Source organism: Triticum aestivum, chromosome 6A (genome assembly GCF_018294505.1).
Source record: "Triticum aestivum cultivar Chinese Spring chromosome 6A, IWGSC CS RefSeq v2.1, whole genome shotgun sequence".
In the NCBI taxonomy this organism is placed as follows: domain Eukaryota; kingdom Viridiplantae; phylum Streptophyta; class Magnoliopsida; order Poales; family Poaceae; genus Triticum; species Triticum aestivum.
The window spans coordinates 378,299,673-378,307,947 of record NC_057809.1 but is presented as its reverse complement, the minus strand read 5'-3'; the positions used below and the strand labels follow the sequence as shown (position 1 = coordinate 378,307,947).

Here is an 8,275-nt window from a genome sequence, read left to right as displayed (position 1 = left end):
GGTGACTGATCCTGCCATAATATACTCCCGCCAATTCTATTCCACCGGCAACCAAAGTCGAACATACATACAACGATCTTTCATGCGTGAAGGGACGGGAGGAAAGAAAGAGCGGTAGATGATAATGCGAAAGGGCGCCGCGTCTGGCTTGATAGTAAAGCCAAGGAAAGACGCCCCAAGACAAGATACAACTATTGGGAAGGGGACATGATCAATAGAACCTGGCTGGATCCGGGCTGGGATAGTGGCGCCCATTCCTAACCAGTTTTGAAAAGGTTCGCTCATGCTGGAGGTACTAACCACTAAGTGATCGGTCCGCTAGTTCGCGCAAATCCGAAGAAGTTATCACGGACGAGCCACATGCTGGGAAACTTGCACGTGTGGTTCTGGCCGGGCTTTCCTTCGGTATCTAATAACCTTGCTTCTGCTCGCCGCTGGCGCACCTCTCCTAACTATTGCCCATTTATTCTAGAATAATTTTTTTAGGAGGGACAATCTTACATATTTCTACCAAATCCTTCTATTATTAAGTACGGCTGGTACCATTTCGATGTGTTTCGATTTTTTTCGAAAAAGAGAGGTTTGTTGCTTCTGAATTCATTGTATTAATTCCACTTCCTACTCGTAGTATGCTCTTAATGATCCCGGCTCATGATTTAATTGCCATGTATTTAGCTATTGAGCTTCAAAGTTTATGTTTTTATGTGATCGTAGCATCAAAAAGAAAGTCTGAATTTTCCACGGAAGCCGGCTCAAAATATTTGATCTTTGGTGCATTTCCCTCTGGAATATTATTGTTCGGGTGCGACCGGACTACTATCGATCAATTTTTTGGAACTTATTTGTAGACTTGTAGAGACCCTCTACGTAGTTGTAATTCTAGGGCAATCGATCCACTTTCCCCATAGCCCTAAGGCTGTGTCTCGATCTCCTACGCGCGAGAGATAAGATACGGGAGACGGGGTCCTATGGTATGGGTCTTCGACCCTTGGTCTAATTCCACGAGGGAGAGTCGGCATGGCGTAAAGTGAAGATTGGGGGGAATAGAGAGAAATCCCCGTCTGGGGTATTCCGAAGGTGTAACCTAGGCAACGAAAAAGGGGCCCGACACTTCAACTAAAGGAGCGACCTGTTGGTTCACCAAACTCCGACCCAGTGTCACACGTTCTCCAGGTCCGAAGGGATCCAGTGCCCAACTACCGACTCCTCCCGGAATTGCGTTATCGGAGCCAAGCCAGGAATAGCCGTTAGTGAACACCTACAACTTTTCACCGGTTAGAGAGGCCCTCTTTAATACATTAAGAAAATATGTTCACAGGGGCCAGAAAGACTCGGTCATAGGAACTTAGACCACCTACGCGCTGGTAAACGAAAACCACCTCGACCGGATCTACCAAACAAAGAAGGCCGCCCCGTCGAAAGAATTAACACGCCAAAAGGGCCACCAGCTTTCCCCCAAAAGGGGAGATCCGCTGCTTACTGCTCACGAAAACATCCGACCTTATGGTCAAGTCGTCCGCCTATCTTTCTGATCTCATTCGTTTTCCGATCACATAAAAAGTCATGAGATCAAAAAAGAAATGTGAGAATGTAGTTACAGATGTAAAAAAGTCAATATCTCGTTCTCTTGTTCTTAAATCATGAAGTGGATGATGTGCGTTTCATCAAGTATGAACATATTGCATTTTTGCTATGCAATTTCAGTACCGGATCGACGTCCATTTATTTCTGTGTCCTCATCCGTGTGTATGGCTTTGTTAGATAGGCTCTGGAAGGCCTTACTTTACTAATAGGTAGGGCGCGTTACTTTTATTCTTTTTTTGCTGCTTACCCGCATGTTTAGATTATTTACTTGCCCTTTCACTTTTTCTTCGGCTGTCACCGACTTTTTTCAATGCTAGTCCCTAACCCATGAATAAGGGCTCCGCTGGCTACTGGGTTCAGATAAGTTTGTAAGCTCTTTCTCTTTTTTCGTTTTTCACCACCTCCTATGTCTTTCCGTTTAAGGTCTTTAATTCGGCATTAGCTTCGTTAGAGAAAGCCATGCGTGAACTAGAAAGCATGGGATCATGAACACCACGAAATAAAGCGTACTACTTTTCAATAAGATCCGACTTCAGAGAGGAGAGACATGAACTTGTTTTAGGCGTAGAAAAGGCATACGGTATGAAAGATTGATTGAAAAGAGGTAGGGACTGGTCTCGCTGCTAAGGGAGAAGGAGACCTCTGTCGGAGCAAGCTAAAGAGCCCACTTTATATCGTCCATTTCAGGTAAAGCACTCGATCAAGCCTATACATCCGGGAATTTAGCTCCAAACCAAAGACGACTTGCTTTGCTGCATTTCTTGGGCCAGTGCTTTACTTGATTTTGGCAAAAGAAAGGCCATATGATCTACTTTCTGGTGCCGGTCCCTTCACAAAGATAGCCCCTTCTTGCTCTTATTCTTATTCTTATTCGGTGGAATACAAGAGTTCTGAAGCTCCTTTCTTTCAAGTGAAAGTTGCCTATCTTTCTTGGTTCAGAATCCAATCCAGTTGAAAACGAACAATTGCCCGATGGCAAAGTCAGATGAAAGGCTAGGAGTGTAAACCACGTACGAGCGTGGCGCAGAAAACGAAATGTTTTGCAGCGAGTCAAGCGTAATACGATCAAAAGGAAATGGGGTCGATGCTAAAACTCAAACAATTCCCTAGAGGGGGCCCCGGGTTGAAAGAGCGAGCTACATTCTTTCATAGAAGACAGAAAATAAGAGGACTGATGCTTTCTTACTTCATCTTAATATAGGGATTATAGCATTGGAATTATGGAATTTGAATGGATTGAGTACATCAAGATGAAGAAATTAACGTAATAAGCGATATTCTCAAAAGATTCGGTCATGCCAGAAACCTCAGTGTGCATGGCACTAAAAAAGGGTACAAAGAACCTGAGATGCAAGTAATGGCTGAATAGCCGGGGAAACACTAAATAACGACAAGTGTCATCCGGACTTACTTGATTGATTGAATCGAGAGATGGAAATGCCATTGAGAGATTAGAAGGTATAGAGAAAATGTCAGATAGAGATCGTGCTTCTGCTCAGTCCAAAAGAACAATCTGAGTGAGGATAAGGTGGTTTATGTTAGGGTCTGAGAAAGCAACTTGACATGCCAATCCTAACAAGAATTCCACTCTTTCTGGTCATGTCAGAAACCACCTCTTGGAAAGCAGATCGAAAGACAATCGTTTCAGAAGATGATGATCCTCTTGTGCTCCTACGTTCCTGCTAGTTGGTGGATGAAGAATAGGAGAGAGCTTGCTTGAGTAGAAGATAACCCGCGAGAAGGATGTTTTGTAGCGCTTTCTCATACAAAAGGAAAAGGCGTCACCACCGAAGATAAGGAAAGATCCCAGCTTTTCATTGCTCTATCGCTCCACCCCTCCTCCCAGAGCCGGTTCTTATCCATAGATTTTTCAGCTAAAAGATACGGTATATATATCAATGAAAGATGGTGCCTTTGGTTCTTGGTACGACTGGTACTTTTTCTCATTTATCGGTCTAGTTGGAAAAATTTCCCCTCAAAGATCAAGTTTTTCTTATATATTATGATGCGCCCTTGCCCTTAACCTTCCTTTCTCTTCTATAAAAAGGCTGGACGTCAAATGTAACTGATGCTTATATTCTAAATATGACAAGCAAGAAATTTCACTAAGTAGACTCACTCTACCGAGGGGCAGAAGAAGATCAAGCCGATAAGGGGAAGCGCGCGGACCCGACTTCTTCCTTTTATGCTTAAACTAGGGCTCCCTCTGGGTAATTTTACCTATCCGTTTGGACAATGTACCTAGATCAAGTCAATCATTTCAATCTAAGTTGTCCTCAGCTACAGCAAAAATAGAAGAAAGCAACAAGTTCTTCGTTTCCTGTTCCCAAAGGGTGTGAATGGAATCAATAATTTTATATATATATATATATATATATATATATATATATAAAGTTGACGTAAGTTGTATGCATTCGGTGCCCTCAAGTAGGTACGACTATGGATCATTCTATTCCTTTCCTTTAGGTAGTCCTAAAAAGCAAAACGTAATGGTAGAGGATGAAGGAAACAAAGAATGAAGTCTGCACCTTTGACTACTGATGAACCGCCATTTCGTTCTTTTCTTCTTTGTTCGGCTTTCACAAGCAAGATACCTTGAAGCAGGTGACAGTCTATAGCCCAGGAGAGTACCATTGCTGACATGATACAATTGGCCTTCCTCTTCAGATTTATTTAGAACTTCAAGCGTTCAAGGCAAGGTTCTGCAATCTCTCATACCTGCGAGAAAAGGGCTTATTTACTACTTTTTATCAATCAATGGTCCACCGGTCCCATCCAATGAGTGGTATCTGAGTATCATAGTATCATAAGAAAGTTCATTTGTACACCCGCTTATCTTTCTATAGAAACTTATCTCTAAATGATTTTTAGATAGGATGTTTCTGGAATTACCCCTGCTACATAGAATGGGATAGTGTCAACTTCCTTCATTATAGTACCGAAGATGCTCGTAGGCTGGTCGATGGAAAGGATGGCTTTTATTCAAAGAGATGGAGATCCTGGTTTAGCAGTGGTTACCCGTTCTTGGGTTTATGTCGAGCTTTTCGAATTAAGAACTGGGAGCAGAGAAATCCTAGGGTTGCTTTGTCTTCCTCTTTTGTTCTTAAATATAACTGAAAAGCATCCTGTTTCTTTAGTTGCCTCAAAGCTCAGGATCTCCCCATGTTTCTTCTGGAGACGTGTCAGTGGCTTTGCAATGATGCCGAAATGGCGAACGAAGCGCCTGTAATAGCCGGCCAAACCTAAGAAGCTGCGGACTTCTTTGACTGATTGCGGAGAAGACCAGTTGGCAATGTTCTTAATTTTGTGGGTTTTAGTGGCAACCCCATGCTGGCTGATAGTATGGCCCAAATAGGATAACTGGCGTTGAGCGAAAGAGCACTTTGAGCGTTTGACTTGCCATTGATCCCTTCTTAACAACTCAAGCACTGATTGCAAGTGGATTGTGTGATCTTCAAGAGAGGCACTGTAGACTAAAATGTCGTCAAGTAACACCAGGGCGCATTTGCGCAGAAGGGGTTTGTTTGAGAGTGGCGTTCATGGCTGCCAAGAAGGTGGTTGGTGTTCCCGCGAGGCCGAAGGACATGACCTTGTACCCGTAGTGCGCTTCCAGAGTCTGGAAGGCTGTTTTGAATTCATCGCCAGCTGCTATATGAATCTGGTGATAACCAGCTCTAAGATCGGGTTTAGAAAACCATGAGGCACCAGACATCCAGGAGTTCTTCGACTATGGGCACTGGATACTTGCTGATGACAGTCATCGCATTTAGACAACAATAATAAATACATAAATGCCAGGAGAAAAAAATGTATAAGATTTTTGGTCATAGAACCCCTGGTACCAATGTTTATAGAAATGTCCAGAATTGATAAAGAGAAGCAGCTTTGAAGTCATGGAGAACGAAAATAGGACCCTAGCTCGAGCCCATCTAGTGATTAAAGGTAAAGTGCTTCGGTACATTGGTGCAGGGGAATGCGTACCTACGCCTTTTAACTACCTTGGGGAGAGCGGACTCGCTGATGACCCTCCTTGGGAAACAAATGAAGTGGGTGGATTGGAGTTCATCTCTGCCAATTAGAGATACGGTGCTGACCCAAGCTGAGTGAGTGAAGGCTCCGGCTTGACCTACTAGCTGTTTGCTATCAATAAATAACTAGCTGACAATATGCTATGCTTACTCTCCGAGCACTAAAGCTATCGAGAAGTGATGCAACAAAGGTTGTTGAAGGTAAAAACTGTCAAACAGAGAAATCTTAATCGTCAGAACAACCCTGAACCTAACTTGTACAAGAGTTGGTAAGAAAGTGCAAATGTTGAGTAAGAAATCGCCATAGGGCGGCACAAACAGAAAGAAAGGCTTCTGCCAATCGGAATAGGAATGCGAAATCCCAGTAAAAGGGTGTTCAGTCGAAGATAGGAGGATTCCTTTGATCCATATCGTCATCTGACGGACTTCCTGCTGACTTCGTCAATTGCTCTTTATCGCTTAATAGAAGGGAAATTTCATGAGATAGATGAAAAAAATGAATATCAATCGAGAAAAAGCTTAAATAGACACAATTCGTAATAGATACAATTCGTAAGGAAGAAGTGATCAAAAGTATGAGGTCGGCATAGGAGATATGATGTGTCGGAGGCAGAAGGCACGGAGAAGTCAAGATCTTCCAAGATAAACCCATTCTGATGCCTATAAAATCAGGTGCACCGCGTCTATACTACAAAAGTGTGATAGGTTTCTTCGTATTTCTTCCGCCGACATCGCTTTCTTATTCCTAACACAATTGTTTAGCTAAGTTTGCTAACGAATCAGGGAGAATCAACAACGAACACCGCATTTTGAAAAGGAGACGTGATTTATTCCTACCGTCCTGAACACGTCTAGAAACAGCAACCTCGTACATAATACCATTTCGCATTACAGTATCCACTTTCAAGTCGGGGTGAAACTTACTAAGATGTTTGGTCATCAGAATACCATCGAATCGACTCATGTTATGAAAGTAAATAATTAGTGACTTTCTTTGTTTGCTTACAACAGAAAGTATTCCATTTATGAATGCTTGGAGTACACAATCACTTCGATCATAAAATGATGGGTGCGTATTTATGTATTCGTGGGAACTATAATGATTAATATAAATCTTTGATAGTTTCTTGTCTGAATTGACAGTCATAAAGGCGGCTGCATAAGCGTGGTGGTGGGGAAGATTTTGGATTCTATTATCTCCGCAGGAACATAGTTCCAATCCAACAACGGAATGGTTTCAATGTCACCTACAAGGAATACTGATGGTTTAGGAGGTTGCCCTTTATAATCAAGGTCTGCTTCCAGTTCCTTAAGGTATTTATCCATTTTTAGCTTATTCTTATTTGGAAGTTTGGTAATGTATGATGGGAATCTGGAATTATTTTTACATATAGGTTCTTCTGCATGATTTTCCATATCACTTTGTGAAAAAAAGAGATCTCATTAATGCTTCTAAAAATAGTTATAGCAATCCCTCGCCATCTGAGCCAGAACGAATCCCAGTCAAATCTCTAAATGCTTTTGGCATTCTTTTCCCTCACATTTCCCTAATTCTTTTATTAATATGGGAATGGGAGCAAATGAGGAGGCATCGAGTCGAAGAAATGAATTGCTCTTTGGCTAGTGGAAATGGGGTTCTTGTCGTCAACAAAGTAACCGCTCTATTTGGAGAGTGGAGCCAGCCTCAAAGTCGCCTTGGTTCTATAGTAATCTCTCAATGTTTGAGTTGACTAATCCGATGGTACTTGAAGAAGAGTGAAACGACGAGATTTCCTTATAGGAGGAGAAAGGGATTCCTGTTGCTTTTGGGTGGGTCCAATCAAGGTACGAAAAAACTCTTTTCCCACGGCTCACTAATACGATCCTATCTTACCATTCTTCTATCCTTCTTCATCATGGGACAGAAGCATAACGCTGATCTATGGACAAAGGAAGGTATCAGAAAATGCATTATGACCTAGACCTAAACCAGGCTGATATTGAACAGAGGAGGAGTTCTTGTCACTACTTCTCGCTGGCAGCAAAAGAAGTTTCGCCTGATTCGGACCTTTTGTGGTGGTCTGCCGAGGACAGCACCTAAAAACAACCCTTGTGCCATGGAATATTCCCTTTTACGATTGGAGAACCTGGCTTTGATGACATTCCTGAGGAAGGTATTTCCCCTACTAGGCTCGTTGCTTCGCTTATTAAAGATCAGAGAAGCAAATGCCTCTCATAATTGATTGAAAAGTGCTCGCCTCTAGTTCCGGCAGATGCCTGCCATGTACCATCCGTGGAGGAAGTAGTGGGTTATTGGAAGTATAGGATTATTTCTCAAGTGTCACCAAGGATACACCCCACTTACTAAATAGGCCTGTGGATGCGGCATCAGGCTCTATGCGATGAAAGCAATGGGAAATGAGATTCTGGGTTTGATTACTGGTACAAACAAGTTCAAAGCTAGCGAGAGCATAAAGAACGGTAGATTCCATTCAACTGGTAGGTCAAGCCCTTACCCATAACACTTATTCAAAATGGGCTATCCGAAAGAGGAGATCAATAATTTCACTATCAATATGGGTAGGCTGCTATATCTAGAAAGAGAAGATGAAAGGTTTTGGATTATTAGGAAAGGTACTTATCTTATTACTCAGCTAGGCACTTACAAACCTATTTATTTACAA

At 42.4% G+C, this 8,275-nt stretch overlaps 1 protein-coding gene across 2 annotated transcripts in view; it reads left to right on the top strand.

Annotated features, from left to right (window-relative positions):
* The window catches only part of LOC123127583 (ATP synthase subunit 9, mitochondrial-like), a 20,726-nt gene that overhangs the window by 9,695 nt on the left and 2,756 nt on the right, over positions 1-8,275 (top strand). The gene's annotated exons all lie outside the window — the stretch shown is intronic.